Below are 8,255 nucleotides of genomic sequence, written 5' to 3' on the forward strand. Positions count from 1 at the left end.
ACCAGAGACAGAGTGGGGAGCAGAATAGGCAGATCAACGAAGTACACTGCTGAGGGGAGCAGCGGGCGAGACAGGAGAGGTCTGCCGCGCCATGTGGTCTCCTCCGGGGCAGGCGGGATTTGAACTCATGCAGAAGTGGCTTCAGCTTCTCAGTGCAGTGCTTTAACCCGCTGCGCCACCAGGGAAGGCCGATTCAAGACTTTTTAAAAAGAGAATTAGATGTTCATTTTATTCCAAATGCCAGACCAAAAGAAGAAGGTTATCACAGCTAAGGAGTGGTATCAACCACTTGATCTTGAAATAGTGTGGGAAGATCAAATATGGATTATTAAGCTTAAGGTTGAGGTTGTTAATCACTAAAATATTAAAAATCAGTACAAATATTTATCAAACATCCGTATGTGAGGGTAATGTCAGAGGGATAGAAATGAATTAAAATAAAGTTGCAATTAAGAAATTTATTCAGATGTATAGTGAAACTTATTAATTCTTACTATGTATTGGTAATTTTTTATAGAGATAAACAAGAATGGTCAACATAATTATCAGTAAGAACTATCAAGTTCAGGTGTAGGATAACAGATCACCAGGGATTGGAGTGGGATTATTATACTTCCAGGAAATAAGAACTGAAGCAGGAATGAAGCAAAACCCACATTCATTGATAACCTTTCATAGGTTAACCTCCTCACATTACTCTCTTGATTAATTTTTTCACCAATTCTTTGAGGTAGATTTTATTATTCTTATTTTTATTTTTTTAAAGATTTATTTATTTATGCTTACAGAACTGGGGTACAGGCCAGAGGTGTGGAGTGAGAGGATTCACCAGAGACAGAGTGGGAAACAGAACAGGCATATAGACTGAAATACACTGCTGAGGGGAACAGCGAGTGTGTCAGGAGAGGTCTGCCATGCCATGTGGGTCATCTCCCTGGCTGGGGATCAAACTCGTGCTGCCATGGCTTCGGTGAGCTTCATAGTGCAGTGCTTTAACCAGTTGCACCACCAGATATAGCCCCTTTTCTTATTTTTATAAATGAGGACCTGAATGACTAGAAACTTGTCACAGTCAATTAACCAGTAAATAGAAAAGGCAAAATTTGAACTCACACACAACAGAGTTCACAATCTTATACTCTTCACTTCATCCTAAGGGATGACTGGTTTTAATAGGCTAAAAAGAAGTCAGCAAGCAATCTCCATATTGTATTTGTCAAGTATTTTTTAAACATGCATCTGTGTAGATAGGTGAATTAGTTTCAGAGCCTAAGAGTTCTTTCAGTGAAGTGATGGGGAGAAAACATGATAGTGTAACACATAGAGGTAAAAATTATAACTGGGTATAGCTAACTGTTTGTCTATTTTGTGGTTTTCCCAGAGCAGAGCCAGAGACATTTCAAATGCAAATAGTATAGGACAAACATGAAATATTGTTAGGAAAATAGGGGAAAGGATGAGGAAGAGAAAACAATAAATAAAAGGTAACCTATGGATCTTGTAGGGAAATCTCTAGAAAGCCTCAGAATCTTCTACCCAAGAAGTCAGAGAGGTGGACTAATGAAACAGCTCCAGTCAGCCATTAGTTAAGAGCTTTGTGTGTATAGGGGGAGGGCAGGATGAGAGGATGGAGTAGGGATAGTTTAACCCTGGCACTTTGTTGTCTATCAAGTGTACTAAGAGTCCCATTCAAGACTTGGGGGGAAATCCCAGAGGAAGTCCTGCAGACACAGTTGAAGCTGGCTGTCTTGAGTCACCTGGCTAACTCCCAGGGTTCAGACCCTGTTATAACATCACTATTGTGGTTCAGGTTTTGTGATTTTTCTCTATGACTCCATTCCTTTAGAAATACATCATTGTCTCTCAAACTTCAGAAAGTACCAACAGCACTTTGGAAACTTGTTAACAAAGCGGATTCTGGATCTCACCCACTGACATTCTGAATCACAGTTTGGAGATGGAGTCCAAAAATTTGCTTCACTAATAAATATGCCAGGTGATTCTGACACACATGGTCTGTGGATCACACAGACCAAAGCAATGTCTGGAATCTCCAAGTGTTACATGGAAAACAGATGAACAAAGGAAAGGGCATGTGATGCACTGAAAGGATGATACCGGAACAAGATATTTGTGGATATGAAGTTACTTAGTGATCTTAGAAAAATTACATAATCTCTTTCTTTCAATTTCTTTACCTATAAAATGAAGATTAAAAACACTCACTCTACTATTATCTATGAGAATGAAATACAGTAACATATAAAAGGGGGCAGAGTATCATAATACTTACAAGTGTTAATTCTTTTCTTTTTCTCAGAAGATTAAAATCTGTTGACAAAGTAATTGCAACGACATTTAACAGTTAATACTGTTTGCCAAATTATGGTAACCTGACTAGAAAAAAAGCCAATTAAAATATCAGGATAACTAATAAAGACATCTGATTACCATTATTGGCAGTAGTTGTGTCCTGTAAAATAAAGGGGATGCTGAATTAGCAAATTCTGAACTTCCTTCTCAGAGGAAATAGAGTGAGGTTCTTGCCAGCCCCTTGCACCGTGTTCATCAACTGATCAGCTCATTGCCTTGTTTTATGCTTTTCTGATTAAAGAGACCTTCATTAAGATCCATTATTGATTTATGGACATTAAACTCATGACCAGCAGCATTATAACTCGTGCTGAACCCGAAAGATCTAACACGCATGTGTTCTCTGTGATATTGCCGGCAGAGAACACCATTTCAGCACTACACGTGGGGGCCTTTTTAAACAGCTGAAGTCACCAACAAAATGTAGAAAATGTTAAAAATGTGGCATTCAGTAGACCATATAAGGCCGCTTATTTACAGTGTGAGAGTTGAAACAAGAAGGTGGAGGGTCTCCCTGTCAGACCGCACTGGGAATTTATGCCCTAGGCTACGCAAATGTTTTTCTGTGCACTTGTCCACAGAGAAAACCGTGACCATGAATGCACCACGAATGTTTATTTGTAAATTACAAATAAATTTTAGTGAGTAACCAAATTTGTCAACATGGAATCTATGAATAATGAGAATCAACTGTACATTAAAGTGGAAATAACTTTGCGGCTTTATCATCTCATTTCTAAAGGCAAATATAAAGCAACATAGCAGTGCCCTAAATACTTATGTATTGGGCAAAATTACAGCTCGATCTCACAAATGGTGAAAGGTAGAGATGAAGTAGCTTCCTGAATATCCTGGAACAATGCGACCCCTGGGCCAGGATAACTCAAGAGCATGAAACTAATCCTGTGTTCAGTGCACTGGGCTGTCCTGTTCCTGCTCAGTTATGGACAGAAAGAATGTTTTCCCTTTACGTGGGGTTAGTTAAGCACGTACTTGGACTCTGGGGTGGAAGTCTGCAGAAGATCTGGGCCACACCTGGAATTGTAGCAAGTGATTATAGCTACCAACCTGCAATTTTATTCGGTAACAATGTCGCCTGGGGGTTAACTGACTGTTCTTTTACCTTCAATTTTTGGCTTCAGAGGTGGTATGTTGCCCACTTTAGTGCCAACTTCTTGCTACATAGCCTCATAATTCAGACATTGCAGCCCTTCTGCTACTACAGGCACATACCAAAGGACCAGACAAAGCTATTCACTGTTCTTTTCCAGGTGTCAAAGGTTTCGATTCACTTTTTTTTTTAATGATTTATTTATGCATACAGAACTGGGGTACAGGCCAGAGGTGCAGGGGTAACAAGAGGATTCACCAGAGACAGAGTAGACAGTAGAAAATGCAGATCTATGAAGTACACTGCTTAGGGGAACAGCAGGCAAAGACAGGAGAGGTCTGCTGCACCATGTGGGTCACCTCAGGGGCCAGGGATGGAACTCGCATCAAAGCAGCTGTGGCTAGCTTGCAATGCCGTTCTTTTACCAACTGTACCCGTGGGGAGGGCCTCGATTCACTTTTTAAGCTCCCCCTCTCTCCCTCACTGTTTGTTGCAGTGCCTGGGGCTTCATGCACACTCTAACCTCACTAATGAAATGGAATTCTATTCCACCATGAGCATTTCTCCATTTTTATGACTTAGAGTTGGATGGAAACAAAACCATGGAGTGTTTTCAGACCTACTAAACACACTGTGTTATATTATTTCCCTAATCCTCAACAACCCTGCAAAGTATTATTATTCCCAAGTTTTAAATGGAGAAATGGATCTAAAACAATTTACTTAACTGTCTAAATCACAAAGCTAGTAAATGAAGAACTATGAAATTTATAGTAGTTTCCCTCAGAGCTTTGGCTTCATTTATTTGTAGCAATAATGCCTCATATTTCACCAGCTTCAGTTTCAACAAATAGGTAATTCCATTATTTAAAATAAAAGAATTCTTTTCGATTTATTTCCTACACCTTCACAAATATGTGAGAAGAACTTTGGAAGCTAATAGGATTGAGAGGTGTTCAGGACAAAAAGAACTGTCATTTACCAGTTGCTCCTTAAGAAAGAAATGTAAATTTCGCTTGCTAAGAAACAAGAATATCATCACAGGCTGATAGAACCATTTTATGATATTTATCTTTCAAGAAGATAGAAATTAGCAAAATACTTATAATCACAAGTTGTATATAAAACTTTTTCAGATATCTTGATGTAATACACAAAAATGGCTTATTTCTCATCCATTCATTTTCCAACCAATTGCACAAGTTCTCTACTATAATATAAGATGAGTAACTGGCATTCTTGTTTCTTCATTATGAGCTTGATTGTTGATCTGTTTGAAATTAAGTGGATAATACACCTTTGTTTCAGAGATGATATCCAGAAAGCTAAGTTGTTCCAAGAGAGTCTAGTTTATCAGTTATGTGTAAAATGTTGCATTTAACAGTAATCCCTGCATTGGGTGACCTTTTAAAACCCTTACAGTCAATAATCTATCCTTTTATGTCGCTATTGCAGGAATGATCTGATAGTTCTCACATATACGCACCCATGAAAGGTCTTTAAAGATATATATCAATTCACAAAAGAGATGTTTTTCTTTGCTTTGACAGCTGCTGAAACCATTCTGATATTCTCAGGGTTAAGATTCTTACCTCTTAAAATCTATTTGTAACAGTAATTGATCAAAATGCAGGACACCCTGCCTGGGAAGGACACAGTGTGTTCATCTAGAAAACTGCAGAGAAGTCAAGAAAGACTGCATTCTTGGAAGAGCAGGGATTGAGGGGAAATAAGCATTTTGAAGTTGCTTATGTTTTTGTTAAAACCATTGTTTGGGAGAGAACAATGGAAGAACAGGATAGATTTAAAAATCCTGCCTTTTCTGACTCACTTCCAGGGAAGTGAAGAACAGGACTAATGTGGCATCCCATCACCCATGCTCACAAGGGCACCCCAAAAAGCCTGTTGCCTGGGGGTTCAGATGATATCAACTTAAAGTGTCTCCAAGTGGAACTGGCTGCTCCCAGAAATCTGTCAGCTGAGTGTTTGGAAGAAACTGAGAAGTCCTTGGAAAACATGGAGTGATCAAAGTTACTTATTATAGTATTCAAAAGAGCTCTGGGTTTAATAAGAAGCAAATGAGATCAGATAGAGAGGAATCCAGAGACTGTTTCTCGTGTGGAAAACTCCTTGTGGCAAAGACCAGAAGAAAGGAACATAACTCTGGGAACTGTGCTTCTTCAGAGCAGAGTGTTAAACAGTGTGCAATTGAATTGCTCTGCCCTTGAACCTGGAGGAGTGTGCAGAAGTAAGCAATTACTTAACCAGACACATCTTTCCTAAGAGATCTGATCCAAGAAAAATAATGAAGTACAACAAGGAAAAATTTTAAGAAAAAGGGAGGAAACACCCAGCCTCTCTCTTACCACTATATATATGTGTGTGTGTGTGTGTGTGTGTGTGTGTGTGTGTGTAAAAATAAATTTAAAATATAAAATATAAAAATATAAATTTTATATAAATAAATACATAAAGTTTAAGGAAAAGAGAGGAAACACCCAGCCGCTCTCTTACCACAAGATATACAGATATATATGTATGTATATATATATATATATATATATATATATTTACTTATTTATATTTTTTTATTTCTCCAGAAGACTTTCAACAGAGTGCTGACTACTCATGCTTGAGTCAGTCATCTAACAGTCTGATTATTAGGATGCTTTCGAGAAATTATTGGTCTTTTCCTCTTAACCAATCAACCAACCAGCCCACAAACCAATCATATAAACAATCAAACTATCCAGTACACATTCTGTTGTAAAGTAAAACATAATTTAAACATGCATGCTCATATGTAAGACACTTGCTGTTGGCAAAGAGGAACAGAATCTAGATAATAAACTAGATCAGAAATTGCCAATGCTCAAGCCCATCCAGACAAGGAGGCTTTGAAATTAACACAGAAGATTTCTTCCATAGAGTATTGGGAGCCCCACAAGTCGTATCTTCCTGACCCTCAGTAAATTTGAAAAGAGATCAGGTGCACTGCCTTGCAGGGTCAATCTTTTTTTCTCTGAAATCATCTTTAACGGTTTAGAAAAATTCCATGTCCTGGAAGGAAACATCACATGCTATTATACCCTCACTTAAAAATTTGATTGCCCATCAAAAGAATTGGACTGGCTTCATTAGAGTGGGATGGAAGACAGCCTTGGGCTATTACACCTTCATGTGGGTTACTTTGCACATTGACCTAAATGGTGAATCAGCCAAACAGCAGGAAGCTAAGTTTGAAACTTATTACCTGCACCACAACTATGAAGAGTATTACCAGTTCTGTGGTATGAATCAGGACAATGTGGTTTGGGGAGCATGTTTCCTTTTAAAGTTCGGTCCAGAAAATGAGGAGAACATTTTGGTTGTTACCATTTAGGTTCTGGAGATAGAAGAGACCAAATAACAGAAGAAGGAGCTCTGCAGAGAGTTGAAGGTCTACTGTGTAACCCTCCAGAAGCAGAACTCAGACATACAGACTGAACTCCAAAGGAAGCAATAGGAGCTATAAACTATAAACCAACAGGCATCCATAAAAAGCTGGAAGAAAGAGTAAGAGAGCAGGAGGACTTTTGGAGATGCTACTTCAATGGAAAGAACAAAAAAAGAAGGCGTTCTCAGAAAATGAGAAGAGAATCAGAAAGCATCAATGTCAAGTTCAGCTGTAAACTCAACAGAAAGAAATGGAGAAATTTGCTCAGGGAGATCAGTTGGAGCATGTGAAAAGGAAAATAATCAGCTTTTTCTTGGTTTAACTGAACAGAAGGAAGAAGGATCACCAGAAGAAGCTGAAGCAGACAGTAGAAGTGATGAAGCAGAAGAAACTACTGCAATAAAGAAACATCAGTAGTTAATGGACCAGAACTTTTCCCTGGTAAAAGACTGAGTGAGAATAAGATTGCATGTTAAATTCTGGGAGTGGGGGAGAAGGAGGGGGAGGAAGAGAAGGAATGAAAAAAGAAAATGCTCTTTTTAAAGAGAAAGAAGAGCAAATTGCTGAATTACATTGGGTCTAGATTTTTGACTCTGCCTTATCAAGCCCCTACTTCAGGACAAGGGGGTGCAGGAAAAAAACCAGGACTTGTCTATGTACATCTGTATTCTGGTATCCAGAACATTTCTGCCCCAGAAATGCCCCACTTGCAAATCATATTTTGATGGCAATATTTTTTGGCACACTTTGGAGAAGCTGTACATGTTGCACAAATCCTTTGACTTTTTCAATTTGTGATGCTATCTTCCCAGAAAGAGAACTGATTTTTAAAGATCTGCCACTCCATGTAAGCATCCCAGTCTCTTGGAAGCTGCACACAGATTTTATAGAGTAGAACCTGTGGCATCTACTCTGAGTTATGACCCAAGATCCTTTTTGTCCTGAAATTATTAGAAATTTACTCAGTCTTGCTGCCCTGATGGTGGAGTTATGTTGATTATCTAAAGGATAGTGCTAAAGGCTGTTCTGTCATTTTTGTGGGTTACTACCTTTTAAATCACATAACTGTGTCAGCATCTCACCAAGGTATCCATTCTTCCAAGGGTCTCTAGTGCAAGAGCCCTGGGATGGAACTTACTTGCCAATTCACGCAACAGGTCGGACTCAAGTACTGTTTTCCTTATTTATTATCCCTTATTTGTCTACAGATATTTGAATCAAGTTATTGATCTCCAGTTCACTGTGCTTTGAAAAGTCTGGGAATACATCTGTCCTGGAAGCAGAAAGTATTATACTTGAAGAAATAATTATTGGGGGGATGTATAGACAAATGGG

The 8,255-nt window shown here is 38.6% G+C and overlaps 1 pseudogene; it reads left to right on the plus strand.

Moving 5' to 3' along the window:
• Positions 1-7,155, plus strand: part of LOC101637236 — a 22,889-nt pseudogene extending 15,734 nt beyond the window's left edge.
• Positions 7,156-8,255: the final 1,100 nt, after the last annotated feature.

Source organism: Condylura cristata, unplaced genomic scaffold, assembly GCF_000260355.1.
Source record: "Condylura cristata isolate star-nosed mole 26May11 unplaced genomic scaffold, ConCri1.0 scaffold00024, whole genome shotgun sequence".
Taxonomy (NCBI): Eukaryota; Metazoa; Chordata; class Mammalia; order Eulipotyphla; family Talpidae; genus Condylura; species Condylura cristata.